Genomic DNA, 20,724 nt, shown 5'->3' on the forward strand with positions numbered 1-20,724 from the left:
GGCGGATGCTGCCCATGGTGGCTGGGGGGTGGGGGTGGTGGGAGACATGGGTGGGGGCCTGGTGGAGGGTGGCCCACACTGCTGGGGGGGTGGGGGTGGTGGGAGACATGAGTGGGGGCCTGGTGGGGGCTGCCCATGGTGGCTGGGGGGCGGGGGGGTGGTAGACATGGGTGGGAGCCTGGAGGGGGCTGCCCATGGTAGCTGGGGGGGGGGGTGGGTGTGAGACATGAGTGGGGGCCTGGTGGGGGCTGCCCCTGGTGGCTGGGGGGTGGGGGTGGTGGGAGACATGAGTGGGGGCCTGGTGGAGGCTGCCCCACAGTGCTGGGGGGTGGGGGTGGTGGTAGACATGGGTGGGAGCCTGGTGGGGGCTGCCCATGGTGGCTGGGGGGTGGGGGAAATCGGTTTTGGCGCACGCGCCTGGCGCAGACAATCACACGCGGACACTCTGCACCAGCCGCTTGCGACACTTTTCTGCGAACTTCTATGAATTACCCTGTTATTATACAGATGGGGGAAGGTTTTTTTCTTGGTATTTTGCAGCACATTTTTACAGAATAAGTTAAGGTTACAACACTGGTGGTTTTACAATTTTTTTGTTGTTATGCTGTTATACTAGCTTTGTGAGAAGCTTCCTTAAACCTTAACTTTGGTATTTCCACATTTTTTAGATGTTATTTTTTTGTAGGTACTCATTTTTACTGTTTTTACATTTGTTTTTTCAAACGTATTCCTTGTTTTGTTTAAAAGGTAAGGTTTTCTTACCACCTTTGTGTTCTATGACGTATTGTCTTTGTGCAGATTGTACACAAGTTCATTTTTTAAAATAAGTACCTGTGAAGATCTTTGGAGCACCACATCTTGCATTAGCAATGCATGGTGGCGGTGAGGGCTATGTTCCGCAGCTCACCTTGACTGTCGCATTTCTATGGTTTTCAGGTAATGAGCAATAACAGTATTTTTAACCAAGTTTTGTCAAGGATTTGCATGGTTTTTTAAACACAAGCTTATCTATAACATCCCTTAAACTAAAGTTTTTGACAGAAATTCAAAGGTTTTTCCAACTGAATATGCATCATAATCTTACTGCACTTATTAAAAAGACCTCTTTCTATGAACATGACTTAACCATAACAACAGTTTATCAAAGTCTTTCCCATGAATTTGAAAGGTTTTCAAAGATTAAGCTAAACCATGATATTGTTTAACAAAGGTTTTCAATACATTTCAACGGTTTTTAAAAATGAAGGTGTTTCATAAAGTTCCTGCACTGTGCTAAGGTTGTTAAAATGTCCTCTGATTACATACAGAATTTACCCCTAACAAGAACATGACATGTATGATGGAATGGGGGTAATGATGGACTGTTACAAGGATGGTATTAGGAATAGAGGTGTGGGATCGATCTGATGAATGTGCGCTATTTGCCACTCTATAGGCAATAGGAATTCTAATATGAAATTCAAAAATCAAGCCTAGGAAATATATATGAATCACGGCTGGCAGTGAGTAACCAGAATCCCACACACTTCCCACAAAGCTTGTAATAGTTAGACAATAGTTTCTTTGGTTTGGGAAGGTATCTCGCACTCTTGACCCCCCAAGATTTATAAAAAGTCCACTGATATCAAGATTGTATCACTGCATCAGTGCAGATATTCTTAGTGGTTTTATTCTTTATCAGCCGACACGTGTTTCGACCCCTCTGGTCATTTTCAAGGCTGTATTCATGTGTCAACAATGAATGCAATTAGAACATAACAGTAGGTCAACCAATTTAAGATGCAACAGACATTGAATGGTGTAATTCACAAAGTAATCTGATTTATTTTTAAATTGATATATATATTCCAATGAGACTTTTTAAATTAAAAAAAACATACCATATGATTTCATACGTCAGGTTAGGGATGGAGGAAGTAAATCATGTTGTAGCAAGATGTGTTGGGAGACAATGAAATTAATGGGAAATGCAAAGGGACACTAGTTATAGTAGATGTCCCAAATACTCATATCTTTTGAGTAGATGATATGCAATTCAAATTGTTAGTACATCTCATTGGTGACAAAACTTCACCCAATTTACTGATAAACATGCCAAAGTCCAAGTATCCCATTAATGTGCGTGGATGTGAGCCCATTCTGCCCAGCCTAAAGTATTTAATATGAGTAAATAAACGTGCGTAGGTGAGATTAAATCGAGAAATTTGTATGTACTGTGTCCATTATAGTGGTTAGTATGTGTCTCACTAGTGGTGCAATACTGGAGGTGTAAGCTATAATGACAAGCTTACCACACTAGTGACAGAAAGGTCCAATCCCTTGGTTTTGTTGCCGTAATATCTTAGGGTCCAGTTTGACCATCAGAAACAATCGCTCTTGTAGCAGTCGTGAATAGATCTTCTGAACTGAATTCAGAGACAGATTAAATCGTCAGAGGCCATCTCACTGAGAAATTAGATGAAGGAGTTGATACTAAGCCTCACCAAATTACATTCTGCAATCATAGGATCTCACGTGTTCTCCAGTAATTCTGGTGTGATTTAAACAATTATTCTTTCAAATTGGATGTTTTTTTGGAGTCGGCAAGGTGCTTCCCCGCACTTCCAGCTACTTGCTTGATATTGGCGTTTGTCTTAAAAATATATATAAAAATAAATTTATACTGTATGATAAATAGCTGAGAGTTATCCCAAAAAATGTGTATTAACAGGATGCATAACTGCAAACATCCATGTTGGTATGAAATTAAAAAGATTTTGGGTGTCAAACCTTCACGGACTAGATGGTGAGATTACCCGAGTCCTCATAATTTGAAATCGAGGTGCGGTACAAAATGGAGTCTAGGGTCAGTCTTCTGGTTGAGTTTTGCATCCATATGGGTCGTCCTGCAGCCACCCTGCATGTGGGTTAGAATGGAGGGGAGGGGGTCTTAAAGACCTTTCCTCCTATACATTAGTATAACAAAAGGATGGGTATTGTGGACATGGGGAACATATAAAATCAAAAGGCAAAGAAGATGGTCACACAAAAAGAAAAATTTCAATTAGAATGTAAATACAATCAGCTCTAATGGGTGGAAAAGAGGATAAGTCCGGTCAGTAGTAATGATCATATATTCATATTTTATTAGTATAGTAAACACAAAAAAAGTTCTGAGTGTAGAGTAGAAGTATCTTACATGTGCTTATATGTTGCATGTCCCAAAATATCTTGATTTTATATAGTTTCGACGAGTACGTATATCTAGTTCAATCCAGAAAAACAGGGGGAAAACTGATGTTTGTTTTCTTCAGGACACAAACACTGGAATCCAATGTTCAACAATCAATGTACAAGAACTAATTTAAAGTTTGGCTCATGTTATAGGCGTGCTCTTGTTTCAATATTCAGTTAACTTTCCTCTTGAGTAATTTTCAAAAGACCTATTCTGAAAGAAATAAAAATACAATTAAATACTGACCGAGCCTAATAACCCAATGCCACCAAAATAGAGTTCGAGATTTATGATTTATGTTAAGTAACAGATAAAAAATAATTACCTTGTTACATCCAGTTGGGGTGTAAAAAACAGGAGCTGCATTCAGCCACCACAACAACAGACAGATAATGGAAAATATATCTGCAGAGACATAATGAAAGAACTGAGATTAAAACTATCCCTAGTTCAACCAAAGTGGCGAAATTACCAACAAACAACAAACTCTACAAATGGCCAATGGCAGACTTCACCTACCTCCATTTATGTATTAGAAAAGCACAGTATTATTATATGAACACCCATCTATTATAGCTACATATAGGATCATATATGATTCAATAATAGAAGGTACATTTTCCATTGTGTGGCAAACCCATGGTAAATGAATCCCAGCCAAGCCTAGTGGAAAAAAGGAAGAATAAGTGATCGTTATGTTGGTGTGCATATGGCCGATCATCTTTAGATAATCTAGGAAAAATTCAAGACAAATGGGGTTCTATAGCCCCAATGACATATTTAATGTATCTTAAAGAGACCTGTTACACCACCAATATGTGTGCCTAAAAGCACCTGAGATGAGACCATCTGTCTCTGGTGCTGCAATACACCATCATGGTATAGGCATGCCTATTATTCAGAGCATGGTTAAAAATGGATGAACCTTTCATCATGCTGATGTCCATGGAGGGAAAAACTCCTGGGCAAAATGGCTACAGGTGCCCGATAGATAAAATACTGAAAGTGGATATGAAAAATCAGCTAACTCACCGTAGCAAGCTTAGTACGGTAAGTACAACACGCAATCACAATAAAAGTTTGCAATAAAAGATCCATGGTTAATGTGAGTAACCGTATAATTTTTCATTGAGGTACTCACTAACCACTTATCCTTAATTAACTTAGCGTGGGCCAGTTCCTCAACCTCAGGATTACTAATGACCACCTCACACCCCCCAGATACCCTAGGATCTTGTTTCAGCCCACAAATAGCATCTGCTGCATCAGGAATAAATGACTTGCCCGGACATATAAAATTTTTCTCTTCGAATTTCACACAAGTATCCAAATTCGCAATCAGATAAACATCAGGTTCCCGGCATTGAAACGCTACCATCTCCAGAGTTCTAATCTGTATATATTTCTCACCCTGCCAAAAACCTACATTATGTATCAACTTGGGTTGATAAATCAACTCTGGAGCAATGTGTGGAATGCATAACAGGAAACCTATTTCCATCCTCTCCATATTTATGTATAATGGCATTGCACTTCCCATCTCAAACGCAATCTTTTCTTGTATCATTTCCACCTCTCTTTGTGTGATATGTGCCATCATTTGACGGATGATATCAGATGTCACAAAATATAAGGGTATATATCTTTTAATTAATTGAGACATTGCACTTGGAATTTCCCTTAAATATTTCTCCATCAACCTCTCAATTGGGTTTACTACATTTAAAATGTCCTGTAGCAATTCATCAATTCAGCAATTCATCATGTTTAACAATGACATTGGTACTATGCTCCACAGTTTTGGCTGATTGTTCATTAAGTACCAAAACCGTCTCATGTACATATCTAATCGCCTCATTTTTTCTACCTCTGATTCCATCTAACGTTTGTTGCAGCATTTTTAAATCATATGTTAATTCCTGTGCCTTAGCACTTAAAGCACACACAGACACGGCATTGGCTGTGGACATTGTCGTGCCCACCACAGCTCCAATGATAGTCATCACAATGAACACCACGAGTAAACCCGCCATCCGCTCCCCTCTCTTTTTCTTTATACCGGATGAACTCACAAAAGTTTTTTCTAACTGCAGCATGATCTCACCAGTTGTCCTCCGAGCTTCGTCCTTGCGGGGTTGCACCCATTCCGTTACCTGATCTGACGTTATCTCCGTTTCATTCAAAACGGTTATAGGTCAAAGGATCAAAAACAAAAGGCTTGAATGCCTTTTTTTCAACATCAAAAGGATCGGAAAAAAAGGGTCGATTTTTTTTTATTCTTTTTTTTTTAGGGGGGGTTAAGGTGGCTCCCCCCACAAACACCCGTTTTCTTTTATAAAAAACTTTTTATGCATACTAAACTTAAAAAAATATATAAATTAATTAATAAAAAAGCATTCAACCCTTTTTTTCCGGTCCTTTTGGATTCGAACAAAAGGGCATTCGATCCTTTATTTTCGATCCTTTGGTTGTACACCATTCAAAACATTTTCAATGATGAAGCCAGGATTTAGGTTAATATATATGTTCTGATAGAAACCTTATATTCCCCAAGATAAAACCTGGTGCTTCTTTTACTGCAATCCCAGATGCTGGTCCTGACTCTATCACAACCTGTACCTTTGTGACCATGGCACCTGATATGCACAGAACTAAGATTATAAAAACAGCCAGTTCTCTTCTCAGGTCATCATCTTCACGGTCTCTAGAGACTTTCTCTTCACCCCTTTTCTTCGGATCCAGGGGCTTTCCAGGGGCCTGCGATCCAGTGGCATCCTCCAGGAGTCCAGCGCTCCCAGTATATGGCGCTGATGAGGTAATCAACTAATTTTCCATAGTAAAAAGAAAAAGACACATTAAGTACCAAGCACAATACATTTTTCTTCCCTCCTCTGCTGTAACATCTGAAATTAATTATTTAGCGCAACCATAGGTACCCGTCCGCCATGCTGGAACACCTGAAAGTAAATGTATTATTATACAAATCAGAGACATACATAACATGTCATGCAACCAAAACTATTTCAAAAATACACACCTCCCCACATTATACCTTTATACCAGACCCCTTAGCACTTTCCATGTACTAGTAATATGTATATTGACTTCCTGGCTAGGGCAACCTTCCCTTCCATCATGTACTCATTAGTCTCTTTTTTTTAACTAGCCTCAATCTGCTCAAGTCTCTTCACTTCATGTTTCGGGTGGAATGGTTTTATCTGATTAACATGAACAAACTGCTCCACTGTCATCTCAGCCTCATTTTTAGCTATTTTATACACCATGGGTGATATATTGTCTATAATTGTATATGGCCCTTGCCATGCTTCAAGAAATGTTGAGTTTTTGATGTCTTCCCTTTCCAAAGTTAGTTAAATATATAAACCTGGCCTCTTATCTCGTACTCTTTTGTAGAGGTCTTCCTATCATAATATGTTTTGCACTGTCAGCAGCCTTTTCCAAATTCCGCTGCACCAATGCTAACGCATGTTCTAAGTGCTTCCTCAACTCTTCCACATATACCTGAATTGTGGAGGCATTCACAAGGGTTTGTTCATGAGTCTTGTAAAGTAAATGCTGTGGCAACACTATTTTTCTTCCTGTCAGTATTTCACGAGGTCTGAGATTTGTTGATTTAGTGAGAGTCGTTCTAATGGCCATTAGCACCAATGGGAGCCGAAGACCCCAACTAGAACCTGCTTCAGCCACAAATTTCTTTAACATCTCCACCACTGACCTGTTTCACCGTTCCACTCCAACTGAAGAGGAAGGCTGGTATGAGATGTGTTGTTTTTTCTTTTCACACTCAAAATCTGCCATATTTTTGTCTTCAATGCACTAGTGAAATAACTTCCCCGGTCTGACTGCATCCTTTGGGGTAACCCAAAACTTGAAGAATTTTGATTCACGAGTAACGTGGCTGCCGTTTGTGCACTGCAATCTGGCGCTGGAATGCACTCCACCAATTTGGACATTAAACAAACTACAGTTAACATATATTTGTTTCCCCTTGCTGATCTTTTAATGAGCATGACATAGTCGATTTGCAAATCAGACCATGGGAGGGTCAAACCCCTTTTCGTTAATGGTGCTCTATGATTAGGTGAAGCTGGTTAGAATTGTGCACATACTAGACACCCTCTGGTGTATAGTTGAAAATCTTGGGACATGTGTGGCCAATAAGCATAATCTTTTAAAATGTCCAAAGTTGTCTGTGAACCCCTGTGTCCTGCAGTTATAGCATCATGGGCATGATCTAACATCAATCCCCCAAATGACAAGGGCACTAGCCATTGTATTTGACCTGTTACGGATTCTCTAATCATCAGTCCATCTTGTAATCTAATTCTCTTTTTTGTTTTTTAGCAACACCCTCCATTCCTCTCTTTCTCTACAATCTTCTTCAGTCAGAGGATTTTGCTCAGCATCTAACAGATGATTAAGGAATATGCCTAAAATCAGATCTTCCTTTTGTGCTTTGACCAGGTCCTGGTCTAGAGTATCAAAACTCCATTGCACCACGGGCTGCACAACTACTTTTGGAGATTTGGAGTGTGTTATAGCATCTACCTGTATTTCACCAAGCAGGTGTTCAATAGGAAACAACTCTCCTATCACAGCTCCAATTTCGGCTAACTGATCTGCCTTATCATTCCCCTCTTTGTCCTCACCTGGCGTCTTCAAATGGCCATGGATCTTTCTCCAATGTTTTACCAAGTCATTTCCCGATTCAAGTTTGTCTATGGCTTGAATCATCTTGCCATGCTTGAGTGTTTTTTTGTTATAAGTGATCATGCCTTTTACCTTCCAGACAGGTAAATATTCTACAAAACTATTTCGTGCATAATCAGAATCAGTTACTAGTACTATCTCTTCGAGTTTGTTTTCTACCACTATAGAGACTACTTTATAAATAGCGTCCAACTCTGCTACCTGACTGTTTCTGTGCCCAATCCTCATTCTTACTCTTGGAATGTTGTCACATTTAAACCAGATATTTCCTATTCCTGCCACAATTTCTTTTTCTACATTATTTTCCACATGGTATGCACAATCATCTACATACATAGTTGGTAAATCCCTACATACTTCCTCATTGAATGCTTTGTGCAGGGATTGTTCAAACTCATCTAAACTTGATTCTACTTCTGTGCCCTCAGATGCAGATTCTGCTGCACAATCATGCAAATCTGCTAGCCCTTGGGCAACCGGGCTCTTCATATTTTGTCCATATCTTACTTCCACAGATAATCCCTGAACTGCCAACATCCACGACGTAATTCTGGACTAAGCCAAATTCCCTGATCTAATTCTCTTGCTTTGCAGAAACTGCAGTGGCTGGTGAATTGTTTCAATAATTACTCTTTCCCCTTGAATTATGGGGTGGAAATGATGTACTGCCCAGACAGTGTTTAGGAGTGCCTTCTCACATTCACTGAACTTAGTTTCAACCTGTGACAAGGCCTTGCTAGCATATGCAATCATTTTCTTATTCACATCATGCTTTTGAAATAATATTGCTGACATGCATTAATCAGTAAAACCTATCTTTAAAAAGAAATCCTGATTCTTTATGGGATATGGCAGACATGACGCCTTCATGAGTCATTCTTTTAACCTGGCCACCGCTTCACTTTGTTCCTTTTCCCATTTCCAGAGTACACCCTGCTTTAGAAATGTTTTTAAAGGTTGTGTATTCTCTGCATAATTCTCAATACATTTCCTGTTATAACCTGCCATCCCTAATAAACGTTCTAACCCCTTCAGATTAGTAGGATCTTTCAATTTATGTATTGCCTCCCTCTTCTTCTTTTGCGGGTTTAACCCATTTTCATTCACGTCATGACCCAAGAAGTTCACTTTCTTTTTACACTATTGTGCTTTATGTAAAGATACTTTGGCTCCAGCCTTCTGTAACTGGCTAAGCACATGTCTACTTTCATTGAAATTATGTTTTTAATTCTCATATTTAATTAGCACATCATCCACATAAACTATGGTCTCCCTTCCTTCTGCATCTGGAAGTGCCTGGCTCAGAAGTATCCCAAATTCACTCCCACTATTGACATATCCAAAAGGTGTCTGGGACCACACATATTGTGATTTGTCAAAATAAAATGCAATTGTTTTTTAGATATCTTCAGCCAGTGGTTCACACCAGTATCAAGCTGTAATGTCTAACGTGATAAACACCTTTGACCCGTGAACCTGGGCAGACCCTGATCAATAAATGGAAGTGGCCACCCTGAAACAGATACTCTCTTGTTTAATTCTCATATATCTGCACACAAACCCCATTGTCCATTAGGTTTTAACACACCTAATATGGGAGTGTTTGTTGTGCTATGAATGGGCCTAATAATTCCTCTGAATTAAAAATTGTTATTTTTTCAGATAGTGATTCCAACCGATCTTGGCGCACAAATACTGGTTCCCTACCTTGTCCTTCTGGTAATGTGGCAACATGCAAATCTGTTAACCCACAATCATATGCGTCTCTAGCATAAACCTCTTTAAATTCCATAAATATTATTCCTAATTGGTCCTTTTCTTCTTCATTTGTGCACACATCTGCAGCCTGAATTTGCTCTTCTACCATTTTGGAGAACTCTGGCAAGTCCTCCAACAGAGGAACCTCCGCACTCTCCTCTAACCGTATGACTGTATCTCTTTGGAGAGTCAACACATTTAAATATTTTGGAACATTGACTTCCATTTCAATATGGTGCTTTTCTATTTTATTCCCATTTAAATCAAATAGGATGCAATCATCTTGATGACAGCACACGTTTCACTTGACTCATAAGGACACACAGACTGAACTTTAAAGATTCCTTTAGGTTGAGAGTCCAAGGATTCAGGCAACTCTCCCTGCTCAGTCACATACCTTTCAGGGATGTTCCCAATCATTGTATTACAGAACCTTGCAGTATAATGAGATTTTTGTATTGCCATTCCTATCGCTGAATTCTCCTCTAAATGAATGTCCTGGCATCCTTTATTGTCCACCAGAATTTTAATGGGTCCATCCCCAATCTCTATTAGTGGTGTATATTCACATTCTAGCCCTTGCTACCTCATGGATACATTTAGGCATACAAATGCATCAGAATCTTTGAACTGTTGTCCTTTTCTGTATTTTAGTGCAATTGTAATGCAGGGATGGTAATATCCTTTCTCACCTGCAATTCAACTGCATATGGGGCCATCTGCACACAATGATTAGCTTGTCTCTTATCCTCAAATTCAGGTGTGGCCCCTCCCAACCTGAACAAAACCTTTTGAATAAGAAAGTATTCCCCCAGAAGCTCACTGTCTCCCGAGCCCTGGTTCTCTCAAGGCTGGACTACTGTAACAGCCTCTATCTTAATCTGCCTGCCTCCACTCTCCGCCCTCTGCAACTTATCCAGAACAGAACTGCGAGACTTGTCCTTGGCCTCAAGCCCAGGGACCGTATCTCTCCAGGACTGAAATCTCTTCACTGGCTCCCAGTGGCTGCGAGGATTAAGTTCAAAACCCTCTGCATTGTCCACAAGGCCTTCTGGGGCCTGGGACCTAAATACCTTCAACTCTCTCTTCCTAAATATCTTCCTTCACGAGCCCTTCGCTCATCCGTCTCCAACTCCCTCATGGTCAGCCGCTTCTCGAAGCAACAAGCTGGGGGTAGATCTCTCTCCGCAGCAGGGGCCTCCCTCTGGAACAGCCTTCCTGCCTCCCTGAAACTTGAGGAGAACCATCTCCGGTTCCGGAAGCACCTCAAAACCTTCCTCTTCGCTTCTGCCTTCTCTCTCCCTCTCCCCTGCTAAACCTGCTTAACTCCCCACTGAATTCAGCACTAAACCTGCATCTGGGCCACTCTCAGCAACCTCGGTCCCGGGCCCAGCCACTCTCCACTTGCACTGCCTCCCTGGCTCCCCCTGCACTGTGGGACTGTCACTGTATCCCTACAGCCCCCTTCCCAGCACTTGCTCTGCACTTACCTCGCACTTGCCACCAGCTGGCCCTTTTTATTTATTATTTATTATTTATTATTTATTATTTTTTACGCTACTTACCTTGTACTGCACTTTCCCCCCCACCTCCTCCCCCTGCACTTCCTCCTTTTCCCCTTACCTCCGCACTTGCGCGATCTGAATGACACCTGGCCTAGTAGGATCGTTTGTCTGTCTTCCCCTTGTTTCCCTCCCTCCCTGCCTCGTCGCGCCTTGAAACACTTGTGTATAGGCGCGTTACAAATACCATATCATATCATATCAAATCATAATACCATACACATTCTGTGCATGGTGTCATTTCCCAAGTAAAATGTATTTTGTGTCCCACTTACAATCCACACATTGTGGTGGATACTCTTAGGACCAATTGTAATCTTTGACATGCATCTTCCTACAACCCTTTGCCCTGACTCTGAATCATCCAAACCAAAAATGTGTTGGTTCTTTATTCTGAATTTTGGGATCTCCTCCCTGTCCATTATCTGCTGGAGTATTTTCTCATTAATAAAACTTCTTTCCTGCTCAAGTGCAAAATTGGCTTCTATCATTTCAGAATGCCCATTTATATGGATAGGGGTCCATGGCTGCCCATCTCCCATGTGTATTTCAGAAAGGGTTGAAATGTGTTTTCCTGTGTTTATCTCTAGAGTGACATTTGGCTTGCATTTCTCTTCCTTTAAATAAAGGCACAATGTGTTTTCATCTATTTCTGTTTGCTAATTTTTCTTGGGGTCCAAATAAATCTCCAGATACCGCTTCTCTTCACCCTGACACATGAGAGTGACAGTGAAACTAGACACACAGCCATTCTGAAGATAAACCTCAATTTTTGCAGCTTTTATCTCCATTATTACTGGTGTGGATTCTTTAGATTTCGATTTTGTTTCCTTATTCTTAGACTCTTCCTTTCTCTGACAATAGATTACCTCATATAGTTTGGTCCCCTGTTCTATTATCCATTCTAATGAATGTTCCCTGTCAAATTAACGAATTAACTGGGAGACCATAAAAGTAAGCAGTCTTAAATTCTACAGAATGAGGATTAAAGGACACATCAAAGCGTGAAAATGCTCTTTTTAAATCTTTGAGAAACTGGCTAGGGGACATATCTGCCTTTGCAGTCATTGTATACGCTGCTTTTTTGCATCTTGTATCGACTGGTAATGTGAAAATTAAAGTCTAACCTCTTTCTCAAAGTCCGCCCATGATAGGTTTTCTTGTTCATTGAGACCACAAATGACACTAGCAGCAGCTGAATCAAGCGTTAGGTAAAAGTACAGTCTATACTGTTCCCTAGGTATCTGGAGGACTTTGAATATATCGTGGACTGTTTCTAAATAGTCTTCTATGCAACAATCGCCTCCCTTTTTGAATGGTTTAATCAAAGTTTTGATTGACTTCGTGATTTTGATAGGGTTACCTGGTGCAATTTGGTATGCATTTTAGGGTGCATCATTCTGTCATTTCTGTTCTCTGGTGGGCAGGAATGATTGTAACCACCGGCGGGTGACTCATACCCCCCAGCGGGCTAAAATCAGGTCTGGCCAGAGGAATAGATATTGGTACACTGTTCCCTCGTGCAGAGCTGGAGTTAATCTCAACTCCATTAAATGTATTGCCTTGTCGCTTTTCCAGAGTTTTAAAACTAAATGTTTGCTGTTCCAGATCCTTGCATTGTCCATGAAGCCGTTCTGCCTCTTGAAAAAGATTAGATTTCTCATCCCTAATTTTATTGATCACGGCCTGCAGTTCGCTTATTTGCACTTGGCACTGGTCAAAAGCTCTGTCTTTCCTGTCATTCTCTTCCAACACTTTAACCATTTCTTGTTCTACAGCACGAAATTCCTTATCTTTCTCGATGTTATTCTTTCTAAGTGTTTGTAATTCTGAAATGGCATCATCCTTGTCTTGTCTTATTGCATCTAAGACCCCCTTTCAGTGCTTCAGTTCTTGCTCACTCTCATCAAATTGTTTTTCCTTCTGGGCTAATTGCTTATCCATATGGTTACATTTAGACTGCAATTCTGTATTACACTGCTCTAATTCCACTTTTAGGAACTTTATTGCATCAACTGCATCATCCAAACTGCCCTGCAATTTACTTATTAACTCAGTATCATTTCCTTGCATTTTCAAGACCGGTCCAGGAGAAACCGCGCATGGCTGTATTATATAATCCTTCTCCCCCTTACGGTCTGGAGCTTTAAACAGTCTCATGAGACATACTTACACGATGCTCCCTTCCTCAAAAATATCCTGCAATGGTTCTTTTTGCACTTCTACGCATATCCTGTCCTTCCATAGCATGGCATTTTCTGAAGACCAAACCCCATGGGCAAAATGTTTTGCCTCAAGGTAGTCAGCCAGATTAGAAAATTCTGCTTCAACTTGGGACATGGTGACACTGCACACAGCGCTGCACTATCACTTGACAGAGTTAATTCACTTTTAAGTGCACCCATTGGCTATATGCCTAATACAATGCCATGCCAGTAACTGCTTTAAAGTTCCTGGCCAACGCACCAGATATGTTAGATATATTTTCTGAAAGAGTTATACCTAATGCTTTGGTAGCTTATTATGGTGGTAGATAGTGGTAGATAGGACCACGCTCCTGCCCAGAAGGCCGAATTACTGCCCCCCAGAGCCCTGAGCACGCTCCCACCTGCCATCTGCTGCTGCCTGACTGCCTGCTGCCCACGTGCCCTGACATTTGCACAGCCAGGGGTGCTGTTGCTGTGACCACCCCTGCTGGAACCGAAGACTCCCGACTGCTTTTCCATCGCCCCACAGCCCAGCCCCAGGACCCAGTTGCCCACCCACTCCTGCCTCTGGGGTTGCCATGTCGGGCACTGCAACATCTGGCACCAGTGGCAACCCCCGGCCAAGGAGGCAGAGGGGCACCAGCTTCACTGCCACCGAAGTTGGTGTCCTGGTGGAGCATGTCCTGGGGCAGTATGATGCCCTCTTCGGAAGGTTGCACGCCGACAAGGAAGGACGGACTCGGATCTGGATGGACATCGTGACTGCCATCAACGCGGAGGAGGTGGCAGTCCGCGACTACGAACGTGTCAGGAAGCGCAGGGAGGACTTCAGGTCCAGGACCCTCAACAAGGCCCGGCGCCTCCTGAAGGCAGCGGATGCTAAGGGGCGCCGGGGCCACTTGTCGGAAGATCAGATGAGGGTCCTGGAACGCATATCCCCAGCGCTCCACGTCCAGGTCCTTGAGAGGCACACCCGTCTGGAGTCGAGCGGTAAGTGTACATGCATACTGATTGTAAGCTGTGCGTGTGGTGTGCCAGGAGTGTGCAGGTTGAACATGTATTTTTATGTGGGCAAGTAGGGGGGGTGTACAGGGCCGTGAGGGTGACACATGCGAGGGGTCTCATGTCTGACACATGGATGGTGCTTGTGTGTGTGGGCTTGCATGGCACAGGATGTGGAGGAATGATTGTCAGGTGTGACATGGATGTCGATCGGAACACTGCGACAGTTGGCGGAGGTGTACACATGCATGCAAGTTTGGTGGTGTGTGTGCATGTGTAGTGTATTCCCTATGTTGCATGTGATATGTGGATGACCTTTGGCTGCTCATGCTGTTGTATGTGAATGGATGGTGCTGGCTGTTGCAATATGGCTGTGGTATGGCTCATGTGTGCAAGTTGAAATGACATGTGTGTTGGGGATTGTGATGCCATGTCTGAGGTTTACCAATGCCACTCATGTATGACTGTCATGTGTGTATGAGTCCATTGTACAGTGCCCTGATGCCTGTGTTTTCTTTCTCCCTGTCTGCAGCGTCAACTGATGAAGAGGGCGGAGAAGGTGCTGTGGAGCACAGCGGCAGGGGTCGCACCACCAGCCGGAGACGCAAGGCCCGGATCCCCTCCCAGGTTCTGATCTCATCAGGGAGTGAGGAGTCCGGTGCCGTGTCCCAGGCCGCAGCTGCCGAGGGGAGGTCCAAGAGGCGGAGGTTGGAGTTGGACTCCTCGGCAGCAGAAGGGGCAGCTGGGACCCCACAGGGCCCAACGGAGGAAGATGACACGGAGTCATCCAGGTTGGTGGGGGCTTTGGAGGAGGAGGAGGCCGTGCAAGCGACAGAGGCGGGGTCTGGAGGTGGGGATTCCACTGGTGCTAGTGGTGCAGTGCAGGATCAGGGACAGGAGGCAGCACAGGCCGCCGCGGAGGTGCCTCTGTGCAATCCTTTCCCTGCTCCTGTCACTGCATCATCTTGCACCAGCGGGGATGCCTACCTCCAGACCCGTTCTCAGGGAGGGGATTGGCTTACAACACCTGGCCTTCCTCTCCCTGCGGATGTGGCTATCCTGCACCAGGTTGAGCCTGTCCAGGGTGGGGTGGCGTTGCGTCAACGGGCCATGCGAGCTGACCTGCAGTCTTTTCATGATGAGTCTGCACGTCTTCTCGCATGGCTAGTTGACTGCGTTGACCCACTTGGACAGCTCACCAGGGCTGGATTCCTCCGTTTCCTGGACCTTGTTCCGACCCCCTCCTCCACGGAACCCCCTATGCCCCAGTCGTCCTCCATGCCATCTTCCCACCCATGTGTCACCTGGGTGCCCTGTAGAGCTGCCTCCGACCGTGCGGCCAGGCTGGTGGACAACAGACCCCTGCCACAGTCGGGAGTCGGACGTCCAGCAGGGGTGGCCACATCAACGACTGCACCCCAGCTGGAGGAGGATGTGCAGGCACCATCGGACAGGGCACATGGACAGCAGCAGCTGCAGCAGCAGGAGGCTGTAGGTGGGAGCCACGATAGCTCAGGGCCTTCAACATTGGAGGGGCAGGCATCGGCCAGAGGGCAGGAGGACCCTGGACGGGAAGTGTCTTCCGTGTGGCAGCGGTTGGGCCACGCCATACATGCAGAGCGGCGGCGGGCGGAAGAGGCGCGGCTCACGATGGTCAGGGTGGAGAACTCCATGCGGAGGGCCCTGAGGTGGGCCGAGTGCCTCGAGGCAATCCGCAGGGAGTTGGAGGTGAACATGTCGGCGTCCCTGCAGACCCTCGGGGCCATGGAACAGGACCGCCTCCGGGACATAGACGAGGAGTTCGATGATGCCCTGGCTCGGAACACCACTAAGTGAGCCGCTGGACTGGCCCGCCGCCATTGTATATAGTTATTTAGTGATAGGTTTCCTTTATAGTTTATTTTTATTTGGAGTCGACGGACACTGCTCCACCTTTTGTATATAGTTCCATTTTAGATAGGTTTTTAGGTAGGTTTCATTTCTTCTGTTGGGATGATGGACCCTGAATACTTTGTACATAGTTGGACTTTGGATTTGGATATTTTTTTACTATGAATATTTTTTCCCATGGAGCAATGGTTTTCTATTTCTTTTTTCCCTTCATTTCCTTTTTATGGATTTGAACTTTGGAAGACATTTTTTTGGATTATCATTTATTGATTTTAATTTGAAAAGGGACAGGCAGCTTAATTATGTTATTTCTTTACTTGTGTATTTTGTTTAATTTTGATTGCCATTACTGTTGTTTTTAATACATTATTTGGATTTTTTCATTCTTCAATGTGTGGTTTCATCTCATTGTTTTCATGCATGTCATGATATGGGTTTTCAGGTTCACTTGCAACCATTGTGTGTGTGTGAGACACATGTGTTGATTTACATTGTTTCCATTTGAGTAGTATCATGGGCGCATGTAATACTTGGTTGTGTCTTTTGGCTGTGGTGGCTGGCCATGAGGCCCATGCTTGAGGATTGTCAGGGCCTGTGGGCAGGGGGACATGAGTGGGGGCCTGGTGGAGGCTGCCCCTGGACTGCTGGGGGGTGGGGGTGGGTGGGAGACATGAGTGGGGGCCTGGTGGGGGCTGCCCATGGTGGCTGGGGGGTGGGGGTGGTGGTAGACATGGATGGGAGCCTGGTGGAGGGTGCCCCTGGAGGCCTGGGGGCAGGGGTGCAGGGGGACATGAGTGGGGGCCTGGTGGCTGGGGGGGGTGGGTGGGAGACATGAGTGGGGGCCTGGTGGGGGCTGCCCATAGTGGCTGGGGGTGGGGGTGGTGGTAGACATGGGTGGGAGCCATTTATTGATTTTAATTTGAAAAGAGACAGCCAGCTTAATTTTGTTATTTTTTTACTTGTGTATTTTGTTTAATTTTGATTGCCATTACTGTTGTTTTTAATACATTATTTGGATTTTATCATTCTTCAATGTGTGGTTTCATCTCATTGTTTTCATGCATGTGTTGATATGGGTTTTCAGGTTCACTTGCAACCATTGTGTGTGTGTGAGACACATGTGTTGATTTACATTGTTTCCATTGGGGTAGTATCATGGGCGCATGTAATACTTGGTTGTGTCTTTGGGCTGTGGTGGCTGGCCATGAGGCCCATGCTTGAGGATTGTCAAGACCTGTGGGCAGGGGGACATGAGTGGGGGCCTGGTGGAGGCTGCCCCTGCACTGCTGGGGGGTGGGGGTGGTTGGGAGACATGAGTGGGGGCCTGGTGGAGGCTGCCCATGGTGGCTGGGGGGTGGGGGTGGTGGAAGACATGGGTGGGGGCCTGGTGGAGGGTGCCCCACACTGCTGGGGGGTGGGGGTGGTGGGAGACATGGGTGGGAGCCTGGTGGGGGCTGCCCATGGTGGCTGGGGGGTGGGGGTGGGTGGGAGACATGAGTGGGGGCCTGGTGGAGGCTGCCCCTGCACTGCTGGGGGGAGGGGGTGGTGGTAGACATGGGTGGGAGCCTGGTGGGGGCTGCCCATGGTGGCTGCGGGGTGGGGGTGGGTGGGAGACATGAGTGGGGGCCTGGTGGGGGCTGCCCATGGTGGCTGGGGGTGGGGGTGGTGGTAGACATGGGTGGGAGCCTGGTGGAGGGTGCCCCTGGATGCTGGGGGGTGGGGGTGCAGGGGGACATGAGTGGGGGCCTGGTGGAGGCTGCCCCTGCACTGCTGGGGGATGGGGGTGGGTGGGAGACATGAGTGGGGGCCTGGTGGAGGCTGCCCATGGTGGCTGGGGGGTGGGGGTGGTGGGAGACATGGGTGGGGGCCTGGTGGAGGGTGCCCCACACTGCTGGGGGGTGGAGGGGATGGGAGACATGAGTGGGGGCCTGGTGGAGGCTGCCCCTGCACTGCTGGGGGGTGGGGGTGGTGGTAGGCATGGATGGGAGCCTGGTGGAGGCTGCCCATGGTGGCTGGGGGGTTGGGGTGGGTGGGAGACATGAGTGTGGGCCTGGTGGGGGCTGCTCATGGTGGCTGGGGGTGGGGGTGGTGGTAGACATGGGTGGGAGCCTGGTGGGGGCTGCCCATGGTGGCTTGGCGGTGGAGGTGGGTGGGAGACATGAGTGGGGGCCTGGTGGGGGCTGCCCATGGTGGCTGGGGGGTGGGGGTGGTGGTAGACATGGGTGGGAGCCTGGTGGGGGCTGCCCATGGTGGCTGGGGGGTGGGGGTGGGTGGGAGACATGAGTGGGGGCCTGGTGGAGGCTGCCCCTGCACTGCTGGGGGGTGGGGGTGGGTGGGAGACATGAGTGGGGGCCTGGTGGGGGCTGCCCATGGTGGCTGGGGGGTGGGGGTGGTGGGAGACATGGGTGGGGGCCTGGTGGAGGGTGCCCCACACTGCTGGTGGGGTGGGGGTGGTGGGAGACATGGGTGGAGGCCTGGTGGGGGCTGCCCATGGTGGCTGGGGGCTGGGGGTGGTGGTAGACATGAGTGGGGGCCTGGTGGGGGCTGCCCATGGGGGGTGGGGGTGGTGGTAGACATGGGTGGGAGCCTGGTGGAGGGTGCCCCTGGATGCTGAGCGGTGGGGGTGCAGGGGGACATGAGTGGGGGCCTGGTGGAGGCTGCCCCTGCACTGCTGGGGGGTGGGGGTGGGTGGGAGACATGAGTGGGGGCCAGGTGGAGGCTGCCCATGGTGGCTGGGGGGTGGGGGTGGTGGGAGACATGGGTGGGGGCCTGGTGGAGGGTGCCCCACATTGCTGTGGGGGTGGGGGTGGTGGAAGACATGGGTGGGAGCCTGGTGGGGGCTGCCCATGGTGGCTGGGGGGTGGGGGTGGGTGGGAGACATGAGTGGGGGCCTGGTGGAGGCTGCCCCTGCACTGCTGGGGGGTGGGGGTGGTGGTAGACATGGGTGGGAGCCTGGTGGGGGCTGCCCTTGGTGGCTGGGGGGTGGGGGTGGGTGGGAGACATGAGTGGGGGCCTGGTGGGGGCTGCCCATGGTGGCTGGGGGGTGGGGGTGGTGGGAGACATGGGTGGGGGCCTGGTGGAGGGTGCCCCACACTGCTGGGGGGGTGGGGCCTGGTGGGGGCTGCCCATGGTGGCTGGGGGGTGGGGGTGGTGGTAGACATGGGTGGGAGCCTGGTGGGGGCTGTCCATGGTGGCTGGGGGGTGGGGGTGGGTGGGAGACATGAGTGGGGGCCTGGTGGGGGCTTCCCATGGTGGTTGGGGGGTGGGGGAGGGTGGGAGACATGAGTGGCTGCCTGGTGGAGGCTGCCCCTGCACTGCTGGGGGGTGGGGTGGTGGTAGACATGGGTGGGAGCCTGGTGGGGGCTGCCCATGGTGGCTGGGTGACATGAGTGGGGGCCTGGTGGGGGCTGCCCATGGTGGCTGGGGGGTGGGGGTGGTGGTAGACATGGGTGGGAGCCTGGTGGAGGGTGCCCCTGGATGCTGGGGGGTGGGGTGCAGGGGGACATGAGTGGGGGCCTGGTGGAGGCTGCCCCTGCACTGCTGGGGGGTGGGGGTGGGTGGGAGACATGAGTGGGGGCCTGGTGGAGGCTGCCCATGGTGGCTGGGGGGTGGGGGTGGTGGGAGACATGGGTGGGGGCCTGGTGGAGGCTGCCCCACACTGCTGGGGGGGTGGGGGTGGTGGGAGACAAGAGTGGGGTCCTGGCGGATGCTGCCCATGGTGGCTGGGGGGTGGGGGTGGTGGGAGACATGGGTGGGGGCCTGGTGGAGGGTGGCCCACACTGCTGGGGGGGTGGGGGTGGTGGGAGACATGAGTGGGGGCCTGGTGGGGGCTGCCCATGGTGGCTGGGGGGCGGGGGGGTGGTAGACATGGGTGGGAGCCTGGAGGGGGCTGCCCATGGTAGCTGGGGGGGGGGGGTGGGTGTGAGACATGAGTGGGGGCCTGGTGGGGGCTGCCCCTGGTGGCTGGGGGGTGGGGGTGGTGGGAGACATGAGTGGGGGCCTGGTGGAGGCTGCCCCACAGTGCTGGGGGGTGGGGGTGGTGGTAGACATGGGTGGGAGCCTGGTGGGGGCTGCCCATGGTGGCTGGGGGGTGGGGGAAATCGGTTTTGGCGCACGCGCCTGGCGCAGACAATCACACGCGGACACTCTGCACCAGCCGCTTGCGACACTTTTCTGCGAACTTCTATGAATTACCCTGTTATTATACAGATGGGGGAAGGTTTTTTTCTTGGTATTTTGCAGCACATTTTTACAGAATAAGTTAAGGTTACAACACTGGTGGTTTTACAATTTTTTTGTTGTTATGCTGTTATACTAGCTTTGTGAGAAGCTTCCTTAAACCTTAACTTTGGTATTTCCA

This window comes from Ambystoma mexicanum, chromosome 9 (genome assembly GCF_040938575.1).
Source record: "Ambystoma mexicanum isolate Mex_15411 chromosome 9, UKY_AmexF1_1, whole genome shotgun sequence".
Taxonomy (NCBI): Eukaryota; Metazoa; Chordata; class Amphibia; order Caudata; family Ambystomatidae; genus Ambystoma; species Ambystoma mexicanum.